This window comes from Mobula birostris, chromosome 22, assembly GCF_030028105.1.
Source record: "Mobula birostris isolate sMobBir1 chromosome 22, sMobBir1.hap1, whole genome shotgun sequence".
Taxonomy (NCBI): domain Eukaryota; kingdom Metazoa; phylum Chordata; class Chondrichthyes; order Myliobatiformes; family Myliobatidae; genus Mobula; species Mobula birostris.
Genome location: NC_092391.1, coordinates 45,729,407 through 45,745,212, shown reverse-complemented (window position 1 = coordinate 45,745,212; position 15,806 = coordinate 45,729,407).

Here is a 15,806-nt window from a genome sequence, read left to right as displayed (position 1 = left end):
ATCACTCCTCATTGAACAAGAGGATCAACCTTTGGTCAACAAGGAGTGTGGAATGTATATAGGGAGCAAAATCAGACTCTTCGAAATATTTGTCCACTGGTGATTGCACGTTTGCAAATCCTTAGCAAATGAGTTAACCCATCCCAGTATATGAAGAGCAAGAGGATAAGATGTGAGAGAATAGGACCTATCAAGTGTGACAGTGGAAAAGTGTGAATGGAACCGGAGGAGATAGCAGAGGTACTTAATGAATATTTTGCTTCTGTATTCACTACGGAAAAGGACCTTGGCGATTGTAGGGATGACACAGTCAACTGAAAAGTTTGAGCATATAGATATTAAGAAAAAGGATGTGCTGGAGATTTTAGAAAGCATCAAGTTGGATAAGTCACCGGGACCAGACAAGATATACCCCAGACTACTGTAGGAGGTGAGGGAGGAGATTGCTAATCCTCTGGCAATGATCTTTGCATCATCAATGGGGACAGAAGAGGTTCCAGAGGATTGGAGGGTTGCAAATGTTGTTCCCTTATTCAAGAAAGGGTGTAGAGATAGCCCAGGAAATTATAGACCATTGAGTCTTACTTCAGTGGTTGGTAAGTTGATGGAGAAGATACTGAGAGGCAGGATTTATGAACATTTGCAGAGGCATAATATGATTAAGAATAGTCAGCATGGCTTTGTCAAAGACAGGTCGTGCCTTACGAACCTGATTGAATTTTTTGAGGATGTGACTAAACACATTGATGAAGGTAGAGCAGTAGATGTAGTGTATATGGATTTCAGCAAGGCATTTGATAAGGTACCCCATGCAAGGTTTATTGAGAAAGTAAGGAGGCATGGGATCCAAGGGGACTTTGCTTTTTGGATCCAGAATTGGCTTGCCCACAGAAAGCAAAGAGTGGCTGTAGACAGGTCATATTCTGCATGGAGGTCTGTCACCAGTGGTGTGCCTCAGGGATCTGTTCTGGTACCCCTACTCTTTGTGATTTTTATAAATCACCTAGATGAGGCAGAGGAGGGATGGGTTAGTAAGTCTGTAGTTGACACAAAGGTTGGGAGTGTTGTGGATAGTAGGGAGGGCAGTCAGAGATTATAGCGGGACATCGATAGGATGCAAAACTGGGCTGAGAAGTGGCAGATGGAGTTCAACCCAGATAAGTGTGAGGTGGTTCATTTTGGTAGGTCAAATATAATGGCAGAATATAGTATTAATGGTAAGACTCTTGGCAGTGTGGAGGATCAGCGGGATCTTGGGGTCCGAGTCCATAGGACACCCAAAGCTGCAGCGCAGGTTGACTGTGTGGTTAAGAGGGCATATTGTGCACTGGCCTTCATCAACCATAGGATTGTGTTCAAGGGCCGAAAGGTAATGTTACAGCTTTATAGGACCCTGGTCAGACCCCACTTGGAGTACTGTGCTTAGTTCTGGTCGCCTCACTATAGAAAGGAGATTTATAAGGATGTTGCATGGATTGGGGAGAATGCCTTATGAGAATAGATTGTGTGTACTTGGCCTTTTCTCCTTGGAGTGATGGAGGATGAGAGGTGACCTGATAGAGGTGTATAAGATAATGAGAGGCATTGATCTTGTGGATAGTCAGAGGCTTTTTCTCAGGGTTGAAATGGCTAACACGAGAGGGCTAGTTGGTTCTTGGAAGTAGGTACAGAGGAAATGTCAGGGGTAAGTTTTTTACTCTGAGAGTGGTGAGTGTGTGGAATGGGCTGCCAGTGACAGTGGTGGAGGCAGATACGATAGAGTGTTTGAAGATACTCTTGGATAGGTACATGGAGCTTGGAAAAATAGAAGCTATGGGTAACTCTAGGTAATTTCTAAAATAAGTGCATGTAAGGTACAGCATCATGGGCCGAAGGGCCTGTATTGTGCTGTAGGTTTTCTATGTTTCTAAACTAAAAACTTCAACATCTAGATCATTACCATATAACATGAAATGAAGTGGTCTCAACAATGACCCCCGCAGAGCACCACTAATCACTGGCAGCCAACCCAAAAAGGTTCCTTTATTCCCATTCTTTGCCTTCTGCTGCTCAGCTAATCTTCTGTCCATGTTAGAATCGTTCCTGCAATATCTTGTTTATCAGAATCAGAATCAGGTTTATTATCACTGGCATATGTCGTGAAATTTGTTAACTTAGCAGCAGCAGTTCAATGCAATACATAATATAAAAGAAAAAGGAAAAAAATAAAATAATAATGATGATAATAAATACACAAGTAAATCAAAGACAGTATATTTATATTGAATAGATTAAGAATCGTACAAAAAACAGAAATAATATATATTAAAAAAGTGAGATAACGCTCAAAGGTTCTCAATGTACATTTAAGAATCAGATGGCAGAGGGAAGAAGCTGTTACTGAATCGCTAGGTGCCTCAGCAGCCTTATATGTGGCACCTTATCAAAGATCATCTGAAAATCCAAGTAAACAACATCTACAGGCTCTACAGATCTACAGATCTCCAGTCCTGACGAAGGGTCTCGGCCTGAAACGTCGACTGCACCTCTTCCTAGAGATGCTGCCTGGCCTGCTGCGTTCACCAGCAACTTTGATGTGTGTTGCTTGAATTTCCAGCATCTGCAGAATTCCTGTTATCTACAGACTCTCCTTAGTCTAAACTACCTATTACTTCTTCAGAGAATTCCAACAGTTTTGTCAGCTAGATTTCCCCTTATGGAAACCATTCTGACTTTAGCTTCTATTAACATGTGCCTCCAAGTACCCCAAAACCTCATCCTTTGTAATGGACTCTAACGTCTTGCCGACCACTGAAGTCAGGCTAACTGGCCTAGAATTTCTTGTCTGTTGCCTCACTCCCTTCTTAGAGTGTGGGGTGACATTTGCAAGTTTCCAGTCCTCCGGAACCATTCTAGAATCTCGTGGTTCTTGAAGGATCACTACCAATGTCTCCACAATCTTTTCAGCTACTTCTTTCAGAACCCTGGGGTTCTGTCCAGATGACTTAACTGCCTCCAGACCTTTCAGCTTCCCAAGCTCCTTCTCCTTAATAATAGAACCCGCACTCACTTCTGCTCCCTCAGCCTCTTGAATTTCTGGCATGTTGCTGGTGTTTTCCATAGTGAAGATTCAAAATACTTGTTCAATTCATCCACCATTTGTTTCTTCCTCATTACTACATCTCCAGCAGTCCGATATCCACTCTCGCCTATCTTTTACACTTTATTTATCTGAGAAAACTTCTGGTACCCTCTTTTACATTAATGGCTAGCTTACCTTCATATTTCATTTTTTCATTCCCTATTGCCTTTTAGTTAGCCTTCTTTTGGCTTTTAAAAACTTCCCAGTCCTCCAGATTGTCCCTAACTTTTGTTATAATTTTTGCCCTCCTTTTACTTTTAATCCTGACTTTGACGCTACAGTTGTCTCATGTCCCCTTTTTCTTCTTTGAGATGAAAGAATCATGCACCTTCTGAGTTGCTGCCAGAAACTCAGGCCATTGCTTTTCTTCCATCATCCCTGCTAGTTTCCCCTTCCAATCAACTTTGGCCAGCTCTTCCCTCGTGCCTCTGTCAGTACCTTTACTCAACTATAGTACCAATACAGTACATCCAATTTTAGCTTCTCCCTCTCAAACTGCAGGGTAAATTCTATTGAATTATGATCATGATCACCTCAGGGTTCTTTTACCTTAAGCTTTCTAATCAAATATGGTTCATTGCATAACACCAAATCTGGAATTGCTTTTTTCCCTAGTGGAGTTGACCAAAGCTGTTCTAAAATGCTTTCTTGTAGTCATTCTACAAATCCCTTCACTGGAATCCAGCACCAATCTGATTTTCCCAATCTACATGCATATTGAAATTCCCCATAACTATTGTAACGTTGCCCTTTTTACTCGCCTTTTCTATCTCCCATTGTAGTTTGTACCCCACATCCTGGCTATTGTTCAGAGGCCTGTAAGAAACACCCATCAGGGTGTTTTTACCCTTACAGTTTCTTAACTCTACCCACAAGAATTCTAAATCTTTTCATCCTATGCCACTTCCTTCGAAGGATTTGACTTCATTTGTTTCACCAACAATGCTACCAACCTTCTTGGTTCCCCTTCCTAACTTTTCAATAAAGTGTTTGGCACCCGGCCATGATCTTCTTTCAACCATGACTCTGTGATGCCTACAATGGCTTTCCTGCCAATTTCTAACTGCACTGTAAACTCACCTACCTTATTTCGTACACTGCATGCATTTGAATCTAACTCCTTCAGTCCTATATCCACAACCCTTCTTCTTACTTTTATCTCCATTTTGTCCAAAATTAAACACTTATCCCCTTTTATATTTCCCTGTCTTATTACAGTATTTATCCTGCATACTTCAGTAAGCTTTCCTGCAATTTAATTCCCTTTCAAGGTGTTGAAACCACTCCCATCCCCCTCGCCCTTGAACCTTTGCAATCCCCACAGTGTTGTTGGGGAGGGGTCTCCAGGACTTACACACAGTAGTGAAAAAGTACTGGAGACTTGGTGGTGTCCTGCTGCCTTTATCTCACTGAGGGGATGTGCTTATTGGGTTTGGGCAGTGCTGTCAGAGTAGCCTGGATGAGCAACTGCAATGCACTTGTAGCTAATACGCACGACAGCCACCACTGGTAGAACGGATGAGAGTTTAGAGTGGTGCCAGGCTGCATCACTGTCTGGTATGAGGGGGAGGGGGGCTACCGCACAGGACTGAAAGAAGCTGCAGGGGGTCGTAAATCTAGTCAGCTCCATCTTGGATACTAGCCTACAAAGCACCCAGGACATCTTTAGGGAACAGTGTCTCAGAAAGGCAGCGTCCGTGACTTCCAGCCCCCAGGGCATGCCCTTTTCTCACTGTTACCATCAGGTAGGAGACACAGAAGCCTGAAGGCACACACTCAGCGATTCAGGAACAGCTTCTTCCCCTCTGCCATCTGATTCCTAAATGGACGTTGAACCCTTGGACACTACCTCACTTTTTTAATATACACTATTTCTGTTTTTGCATGATTTTTAATCTATTCAATATATGTATACTGTAATTGATTGATTGATTTATTATTATTTTAATTTTGTTTTTTTTTCTTTTATATTAAGTATTGTATTGAACTGCTGCGGCTAAGTTAACAAATTTCACATCACATGCTGGTGATAATAAACCTGATTCTGATTCAGATTCTTCTGAATGGGGCTGCTTCGTCCTGGGTTGTGTTGAGCTTCTTGAATGTTGCTGGCACTGCACAGATCTAAACAGGTGGAGAGTATTCCATCAGGCTCCTGACTTGTGGCTTGTAGATGGTGGATAGGACATAAGGTGTTAGGAGCTGAGTCACCCTCTGTAGGTTACTCAGCCTCTGACCTGCTCCCAGGTCTCAGTACTTCTAGAATGCCTTGGGGTTTTGTCCAGGAACTCACTGTGTTTAGCGGCATTCAATCCTGACCAGATTTCCAGTCCCTGCTGCTGAAAAGCATCCATGGCATGATGCTACATCACCATACTTTACAGAAGGGATGGAGTTACCTGGTTGATGCTCAGGATTAGATTTGCGCCACACATACCACTTAGTGTTGAGGCCAAAATTGAATTCATTCTTCCCTCTCCCAGTAAATGTTCCCCGTGCCACTGGCTGCAACACAAACCCAAAGCATGATCGATCCACCCCCGTGCTTAACAGTTGGAGAGGGGTTCTTTTCATGAAATTCTGCACCCTCTTTTCTCCAAACATACCTTTGCTCATTGTGGCCAACAAGTTCTACTCAAAAGGTTCAAAGGAACATCTAAACAAGCCTGATGCATTTTGGAAACAAGTCCTGTGGACTGATTAAGTTAAAATAGAGGGAAGAATGAATTCAATTAAATACCAGCAAATTCTGGAAGCAAAAATCACACCATCTGTAAAAAAGCCAAAGATGAAAAGAGGATGGCTTCTACAACAGGATAATGAACCTAAACACACCTCAAAGTCCACAATGGACTACCTCAAGAGGTGTAAGCTGAAGGTTTTGCCATGGTTCTTACAGTACCCTGACCTAAACATCATCGAGAATTTGTGGACTTCAAAAGAGCAGTGCATGCAAGACAGTCCAAGAATCTCACAGAACTAGAAACCTTTTCAGCCTTTTGCAAGGAAGAATGGGTGAAAATCCCCCAAACAAGAATTGAAAGACTCTTAGCTGGCTACAAAAAGCATTTACAAGCTGTGATACTTGCCAAAGGGGGTGTTACTAAGTACTGCCATGCAGCTGAAGACACTCGCTAAAAGAAAAGAGCGTGCGTGGTCTCAAGAATGAAACAGACTCCGTATCTGTTTGTATTTTTTTATCAACAGTTTTCACCATACGATGTTAATATGGAAGAGTGAACAGTAAATGGTTAACCTTACTACAGCTCTGTCTTCATTGGCTCTGGTTTAACTTGGTGTTCAATCAGAGTTTCAACACACTGCACGAGAACAATACAGCCCCAGCAATCTCATCTCTTGCCTCTTTCAATAACCTGGGGTAAATCCCATCAGGACCTGGAGACGTCCATTTTAATATTCATTAGGAGACCAAACACATCCTCCTCCTTAACCCCTGAATACCTAACACAATTATGCACTCAGCACTGATCGCCTGATCCTCCATGTCTTTTTCCTTGGGAAACATTGAAACAAGTACCTCACTCACATTCTCCGCATCCAAGCAAATGTTCCCCCCTTTATCCTCAAGTTGTCCCACCTTCACTCTACTTATGCTTTTGCTCTTGATGTATTTATAGAATCTTTGGGATTCACCTAAATCCTACTAAATCCTACTTGCCAAGGACTTTTCATGACTTTCCTACTCCCCTTCTTTAGTTTTTTTTCTGGCTTCTTTATAAGCCTCATTTCATTTTAAAATCTTTTTATTAATTATTATTGAAAATCAACAACAAAAAAAATACGTTAAAATAATCAACTCAATATATCAACATGTATAATAAGTGTCCAACTATTAACCAAGCTAAACAGTGTATCAATAATACTAATAAAAATAAAACAAAATGTTAAAGCTATTTTTTTTGGAAAAGTGAAAGAAGGAAGAAAGAACTCCTGCTAACTAAAACAAAAAAAAATCCTGCTAACAAAAAAAAGCGAGGAAAAAAAAACATTTGGAGCACAAACCCGGAGCTATACGCCATACAAGCTTCCATAAAAAAAGACGTCAATCTGCCAACCAAATCCCTTTACCCAAGAGTAGGAAGGGGACCATCAAATCAGATGATAGTAGCCGGCAAAAGAGCCCCACCTTTTCTCAAAGTCAAATCGAGGATCAAAAGTTCGACTTCTGATTTTTTCCAAACTAAGACATAGCATCACCTGAGAGAATCATTGTATCAAAGTGGGAGTAGAAGCAGCTTTCCATTTTAATAAAGTAGACCTTCTAGCCAATAATGTAACAAATGCAATTACATGTTGGTCTGATATAGAAATACCATGAATATATTGAGGAATTATACCAAACAAAACTGTCAATTTAGTTATATACACACGTTCTTTCTCTCTGTCTCTCCTTTTTCTCCCTCTGTTCCTCTGACTATACCCCTTGCCCATTCTGAGTTTTCCCCCCTCCCCCCTTTCTTCCTCCTGGACCTCCTGTCCCATGATCCTCTCATATCCCCTTTGCCAAGCACCTGTCCAGCTCTTGGCTCCATCCCTCCTCCTCCTGTCTTCTCCTATCATTTTGGATCTCCCCCTCCCCCTCCCACTTTCAAATCTCTTACTAGCTCTTCCTTCAGTTAGTCCTGATGAAGGGTCTCGGCCTGAAACATCGACTGTACCTCTTCCTACAGATGCTGCCTGGCCTGCTGCGTTCACCAGCAACTTTGATGTGTGTTGCTTGAATTTCCAGCATCTGCAGAATTCCTCGTGTTTATGTCAATTTATTAGGTTGTAAATTAATTTTTAAAGCTTTAGAAATTGTAGAAAAAACAGATTTTCCAAACTGTTTCAATAGAGAACACAACCAAAACATATGTGTCAATGTAGCTATCTCAGTTTTGCATCTATCACACTGACTATTAACATTAGGAAATATTTTAGACAGTCTCTCCTTTGTCAAATAATAACGATGTACAATTTTAAATTGAATTAGAGAATGACTGGCACGCATCGAAGAAGAGTTAACCAACTTCAAAATTCGCAACCAATCCTCTGTTATCAAGGTCATGTTAAGCTCTCTTTCCCAATCTTGCTTAATCTTAAATAGAGGATAATTATCCTGTTGTAATAGTAAATTGTAAATTTTCCCAATAAAACCTCTTTATAATCCTCATGTGCTTTGTTTGCTCCTTACTTATGAAGCTTTACATACTTTTCCTTTTTCTTTTGACTAAATTCATCATCCCTCTGGACATCCAACGTTCTCTTATCTTTCCATCCCTGTCCTTCTTTCTAACAGGAACAGACCTTTCCGGTACTCTGTGCAATTGAACACCCTCCACATGTCTGATGTTGCCTTGACAGAAAAAAGGTGATCCCAATTAAGTCTTCTTAGTTCATAATTTGCCCTCCTTCAACTTAAGGCTCTCCTGCAAGGACTATACCCATCCTTACCTAAAGCCATCCTGAAAATTAAGGAGCTGTGGTCACTGTTCCCTAACCGATCACCCACTGAAAGGTAAGTCACCTGGCCAGGCTCATTACCCAACACCAGGTCCAGTACAGCCCCTCCTCTCATCGGACCGTCCACATATTGATTTAAGAAACCTTCCTGGATACCCTTAACAAACTCTACCCCTTCTAAACCCCTTACACTAAGAAGATCCCAGTTTATATTAGGGAAGTTGAAATCCCCCATGACGACAGCCCTGTTATTTTTACTCATTTCCTTGATATGATCACCTATCTGTTCTTCAATGTCCCTGTGGCTATTAAGGGGTCTCTAGTACAATCCCATCAGTGTGAATGCACCCTTCCTATTCCTGAGTTCCCCCCAAATGGACTCAGTATCTGACCTCTCCATCATGTCTCTGCTGAGTGCAGCAATGATAATAAACCATCACCAATACGAAATAAGCCACGGCAGGGGTTGTCATGTCATTAACCTGGTGTTCGTGATCGGGTCTTCTTGCAATTACAACAGACTGGGCTGAGAGGAGCTAGCAGCTGCTGCGGCTAGAACTGCAAACCGACAGTCATTGGCTCCTACTTTGTGCTCAGTTGGTTAATGATTCCTTCAGTAAGAAGGATCAAAACAAGACTTGGTGCCAAAAAAAAAGATCAGTTAATGGAATACTGAAATACAGGAAGAATGATTCGCACTCCAGCAACCATATTGAAAACCAATTAAGCTGCCATTACTATAGAAAAGATGGGAGTTTGGGCATGACCAGGGCAGGTTAATATAATGTGGAGTCCTTGGTGGATACACTTTGGTGCACATAACAAGGGTAAAGTATTTGTTACATGATGTGAGACTGGTTACTGGATATGTTCAAAGGAGTGGGAGAGCTTTATCTGAAGGCCAAAGGGCAATGGTATGAAATCCTTTAATATGAGAGGGGTTGTTTACAAGAATGAGGAAGTCTTATTGCAATTGAATAGGGCCTGGGTGAGGCTGCATGTATATCTTTGGTTTCTTGACCTCGAGGTGCTTGCCTCGAGGGAGTGCTGCAAAGATTCATGAAACTGGTACCAGGGATGGTGGGTCTGTCACCTAAGGAGAGATTGTATTTTCTTGGAGTTCAGTAGAACAGGAGTACATCTCATTAAAACCTACAAAGTTGTTGATAGACATAACTGGTTGGATGCAGGGAGGATGTTTCCCCTAACTGATGAGTCCAGAGCTGGGGGAAAGGCAATTTTGGACTGAGATAAGGGGAGACTTCTGCACTCAATGGGCAATGAATCTACCTCAGAGGGCTGTGGAAGCTACAATAATGTTCATTCAATGCAAGAGACATAGGAATTAAAGGGATATGGGAATCGGGCTGATATACATTGACGTTAATGAATGTTAGAGCAGGCTGGAGGATCCTTTGGCTGACTTCTGATTTTAAACCATCTGCCTCCTCTCTGGAAAAATAAACAAAAAATACTGAAACACTCAGCAGGTCAGGCAGCTTCCATGGAGAGAGAAACAGAGTTAATATTTCAAGTCAATGACTCTCCATCGGAACTGGGAAACAGAGGGAATGCCAGCTTTAAATTGCAGGGCTGGATAAAACAAAGGGAAAACGGATGAGGCCAGAGTTTCTTTGGGATTAAGCTGCAGATGCAGACACCTGGCTGACAAGATAAAGAGGGAAAGTGCACAATCAAAGGGAGAGGTAAAAGCTTTGAAATGCAGGTCTGGTGGTGTGGGAATACCCAGCCCATCAGGCAGTGTTAGTGGAAAGAGGAATACCGAGACAGTGTCACAGGTGGAACCAGCCAGTTCTGGTACAAACTGAAGAAGCCACTTACTGGAAATTGATAAATCCAGCTCTGACTGCAGAAGACGTTCCTCAGAGTCAGAATTAGGTTAATTATCATTGTCATACAGTATATGGCATGAAATTTGTTGTGGCAGCAGAATAGTGCAAGAGATAAAATTGCAAAGTTAAAAAAAAGTGCAAAAGAATGAAATAGTGAGATAGTGCTGCTGACAGGTCTCGGCCCAAACCGTCGACTGTACTCTTTCCCATAGATGCTGCCTGGCCTGCCGAGTTCCTTCGGCATTTTGTTACAAGGTAGTGTTCATGGGTTCATGGAACATTCAGAAATCTGATGGCAGAAAGGAAGAAGCTATTGTGGAATTGTTGAGTTGGTCTTCAGGCTCCTTTGCCTGCTGTTGGTAGTAATGGGAAGAGATCATGTCCTAGCTGCTGAGGTTTTTTAATGATGGATGCCGTCTTCTTGACGAACTGCCTTGACGAACTCCTCATTCAAGTCTGTAGATGACTCTGACCCCACAACTCTCCCAATGCTGTATTCCAGACCACAACTACTCCCGTGTCCCTTTCATTTCAGCTATGGTTGCTTTGCCAATCACCTTTAATCAGAATCAGGTTTATTGTCACAGATATGACATGAAATTTGTTGTTTTCCAGCAGCAGTGTAGTGTAATCTATATACTACTAAAACTCTCATGCTCTGTCTGTCTGTTTGTGACCTCCAATTAGCGCAAACGGTGCATTACAGTGGCACTTTTTTTGGCTAAATCGAATTAAAATGCGCTAACTTACAGAATACAGGCACAGTTCAGGGCTATATATTAGTATAAAATTGCTCATTCACCAAAATCAACTGGCTTCCTTTTAACCTGAGAGCCAATGGGCCATCATGGAAATCGGGACACAACAGCCCGACGCGTGCACACGGCCAGTCTCAGCAGCGACACCTACTGGAGCAAAAGGGCAGGGCAGCTCTATTTCGAGGGATCACATTCTGCTAATCACCATCAGCATGTGCAGGATTGGGACAGATCTAACTGCCACCCATCAATAAGAGATAATTAAATCTTATTGTAATGACGTACTTCGAGGCACCCATAAAACCCTTTGCTGCAGTCAAAGGACAGCAGTGACTATATCACATCCATTTAGGAGAGCGCCAGCCACATCATCAAGAATAATCAGCATCCTTTGATGTAACTGCTTCGTATCTTCTATCCAGCGTTAGGGTAAAAAAAATGGTCAGCCTAATTATGCCGCGTGGAAAGGGAAGGGGGAGATTATGATCAAGAAATGACGCCAAACATCGTCGGGAAGTGGCAAGGAGAGGGAGAGAACAAGAATCAGATGAGGCCAGGGTCGCACGACTCCAGGATCAAAGAGTCAGGACAAAAAAAGATAAGAGAAGAAGAGACAGAGGAGGAGAGGCATGCACGTCTCTGCAAGTGTCGTGGAACGTGTAGAGCAGAACAAGACACAGAAGACGTCCTGGTCATCCACTGCGCCTAGTCCCATCTCCAGCCGTCTTGACTCTTGTCTTGCCGCTGGATCCAGATGGGAATTGGGAAGAGAGAGTGAGGCTGACGCTGCACAACTCTCCCTCACTTAAATCCAAATTAAGCGCTGGTCTCGACACCATCATAATGGTGTCGAGATCTTCATCGGCAACAACGATGGACGAACAAAAACAGCAACAGACAGGTATATGGAGGAATTTAAGGTGGGGGCTTATGTGGGAGGCAGGCTTTGAGGGTTGGCACAGCATTGTGGGCCAAAGGGCCTGTACTGTGCTGTACTATTCTATGTTCTCTGTTCTATGTTTGACCTGGCTTTAGAACCTTTAGCTATTGCTTTTCGAGAATCTAATGATATCACTGGTATTTTACAGAAGGGTACTATCCACAAAGTTTCACTTTATGTGGATGATTTATTGCTTTACATTTCTAATGTTGAAACTTCATTACCTTCTGTGCTTTCTCTACTATCTTGTGTTAGTCAATTTTCTGGATATAAGCTGAACCTACACAAGAGTGAATATTTTCCTTTGAATATTTTGCCATTAACTGATATTAACCATCCTTTTAAAATTGTAAGAAACCAATTCACTTATTTGGGTGTAACAATTACTAAGAATTATAAATACTTACTCAAAGAAAATTTTCTTACTTTATTAAATTATATAAAAAGAACATTATCAAATTGGTCGCCCCTTTCGTTATCATTGATTGGCCGAATTAATTCTATTAAAATGAATGTTTTACCTAAATTTATATACCTCTTTCAGGCATTACCCGTTTTTATTCCTAAATCCTTTGTTGACTCTCTGGACTCTATTTTATCCTCCTACATATGGGAAAATAAACATCCTCGATTGAATAAACTCCATCTCCAGAAAGTTATAAAGAATGGAGGTTTAGCTTTACCAAATTTTATGTTTTATTACTGGGCAGCTAATATACAGAATCTCACTTTTTGGTTATATACTATATTAAGCACGAGGACTGTCCCGGGTGGATTTCTTTAGAAGCTAAGTCGGTTAATAAATTTTCTATTATCTCCCTATTGGAATCTTCACTTCCTTTATCCTTAAGTAAGATAACTGAAAATGTAGTAGTCAAACATACTTTAAGGATTTGGATACAATTTAGAAAACACTTTGGTTTATTGAAATTCTCCCTTTCTAGTCCCATTTTTTTAAATTATTTTTTTATCCTTCTATGACTGATGTAGTCTTTAAACAATGGGAAGGATTGGGCATTACATGCTTCCGGGATCTGTTTGTGGGAGGAAGTCTTTCTTCGTTTGAACAATTGTCAACTAAATATAGTTCACCAAAAACCCATTTTTTTTGGTACTTACAAATTAGAGATTTTCTGCGATCTCAATTATATACATTTCCTAATAGACCTGATAAGAACGTTTTAGATGAAGTTCTTAATATGAAACCATTCTATAATGGTTCAATATCCAATATTTATGATATGTTGTTGGGAATGAGAAATGATTCTTTAGATAAGATTAAAAATCTTTGGGATCAAGATTTACAGACCACAATTTCTGAAGAAACTTGGAATGAGATTTTTAAATTGGTTAATACTTCATTGCTATGTGCTTGTCATTCCTTCCTACAATTTAAGGTGGTTCATAGGGCTTATATGACCAAGGATAAGTTATCTCATTTTTATAGAGATATGTTTCCCTATTGTGATACTTTTATACTTATACTTTATACTTCATTGTCGCCAAACAATTGATACTAGAACGTACAATCATCACAGCGATATTTGATTCTGTGCTTCCCGCTCCCTGGATTACAAATATTAAATATTAAAAATAGTAAAAATTAGTAAATATTAAAAATTTAAATTATAAATCATAAATAGAAAATAGAAAAATGGAAGGTAAGGTAGTGCAAAAAAACCGAGAGGCAAGTCCGGATATTTGGAGGGTACGGCCCAGATCCGGGTCAGGATCCGTTCAGCAGTCTTATCACAGTTGGAAAGAAGCTGTTCCCAAATCTGGCCGTACGAGTCTTCAAGCTCCTGAGCCTTCTCCCGGAGGGAAGAGGGACGAAAAGTGTGTTGGCTAGGTGGGTCGTATCCTTGATTATCCTGGCAGCACTGCTCCGACAGCTTGCAATATAAAGTGAGTCCAAGGACGGAAGGTTGGTTTGTGTGATGTGCTGCGCCGTGTTCACAATCTTCTGCAGCTTCTTTCGGTCTTGGACAGGACAACTTCCATACCAGGTTGTGATGCACCCTAGAAGAATGCTTTCTACGGTGCATCTATAAAAATTAGTGAGGGTTTTAGGGGACAGGCCAAATTTCTTTAGTTTTCTCAGGAAGTAAAGGCACTGGTGGGTCTTCTTGGCAGTGAACTCTACTTGGTTGGACCAAGTCAGGTCATTTGTGATATTGACCCCAAGGAACTTAAAGCTTTTGACCTGTTCCACTTGTGCACCACCGATGTAAATTGAGTTGTGTGGTCCGCTACTCCTTCTGAAGTCAACAACCAATTCCTTCATCTTGCTGATGTTGAGGGATAGGTTATTGTCTTCGCACCATGCCACCAGGTTCTTAATTTCCTCTCTGTACTCAAACTCATCATTACCCGAGATATGGCCTACAATTGTTGTGTCATCAGCAAACTTATATATTGAGTTTGATGGAAACTTGGCTACACAATCATGGGTGTACAGTGAGTACAGCAGGGGGCTGAGTACACAGCCTTGTGGGGCACCAGTGCTCAGAGTGATTGTAGAGGAGAGCTTGACCCCTATTTTTACAGCCTGGGTCCTGTTTGTGAGGAAGTGGAAGATCCAGCAGCAGATGTGAATGCTCAGGCCCAGGTTCTGGAGCTTAGGAACCAGTTTATTTGGAATGATGGTATTAAAGGCAGAGCTGTAGTCAATGAAAAGGAGCCTTACGTATGCATCTTTATTCTCCAGGTGTTCTAAGGAGGAATGTAGGGCCAGAGAGATGGCATCTGCCATTGACCTGTTGCTCCGGTAGGCGGATTGCAAAGGGTCGAGGTTGACTGGTAGGCTGTGGTTGATGTGTGCCATAACCAATCTCTTGAAGCACTTCATAGCAATTGATGTCAGAGCCACAGGTCGATAGTCATTCAGGCATGCCACCTTGCTCTTCTTCGGCACCGGGCTTATCGTTGCCTTCTTAAAACATGAGGAGATCTTAGACTGAAGCAAGGAGTAGCTGAAGATGTCAGCAAACACTCCAGCTAGCTCGCTTGCACAGGCCCGGAGAACCTGTCCTGGGATGCCATCTGGGCCCGTCACCTTCCTTGGATTTACCTTCAGGAAGACCCTTCTAACGTCCTCCTCGGTGACGATGAATCTCGATGCCACCAGGTCCGGTTCATCCGGAGGGAGTGGGACGCTCCTCTTCTGTTCAAATCTTGCGTGGGATATGTTAAGTTCATCAGGAAGAGAAGCACCACAATTATTGATATTCCCAGCCTTTTCTTTGCGCCCGGTGATCTCATTTAGACCCTGCCATAGTCTACTGGCATCCCTCTGGTTAGCCTGGGCTTCCAACTTGGCTTGATATTGCCTCTTGGTGCCCTTAATGGCTTTCCAGAGTTCACGCCTGGATTCCGTGTAGCGACTGGTATCCCCGGACCTAAAAGCCGCAGCTCTAGCCTTTAAAAGGGACTTGACCTCATAATTCATCCAAGATTTCCGGTTAGGGAATACCCGGATCATCTTGCGAGACACACAGTCCTCCATGCATTTCCAAATAAAGTCCGTGACAACTGAGGCATACTCATCGAGGTTAGCTGCCGAGTCCTTGAGTACTAACCAGTCCACCGATTCAAAGCAGTCATGGAGGACCTCATCCGTTTCCTCCGTCCAACGTGACACTACTTTTGACACCGTGACCTCCTGCTTCAGT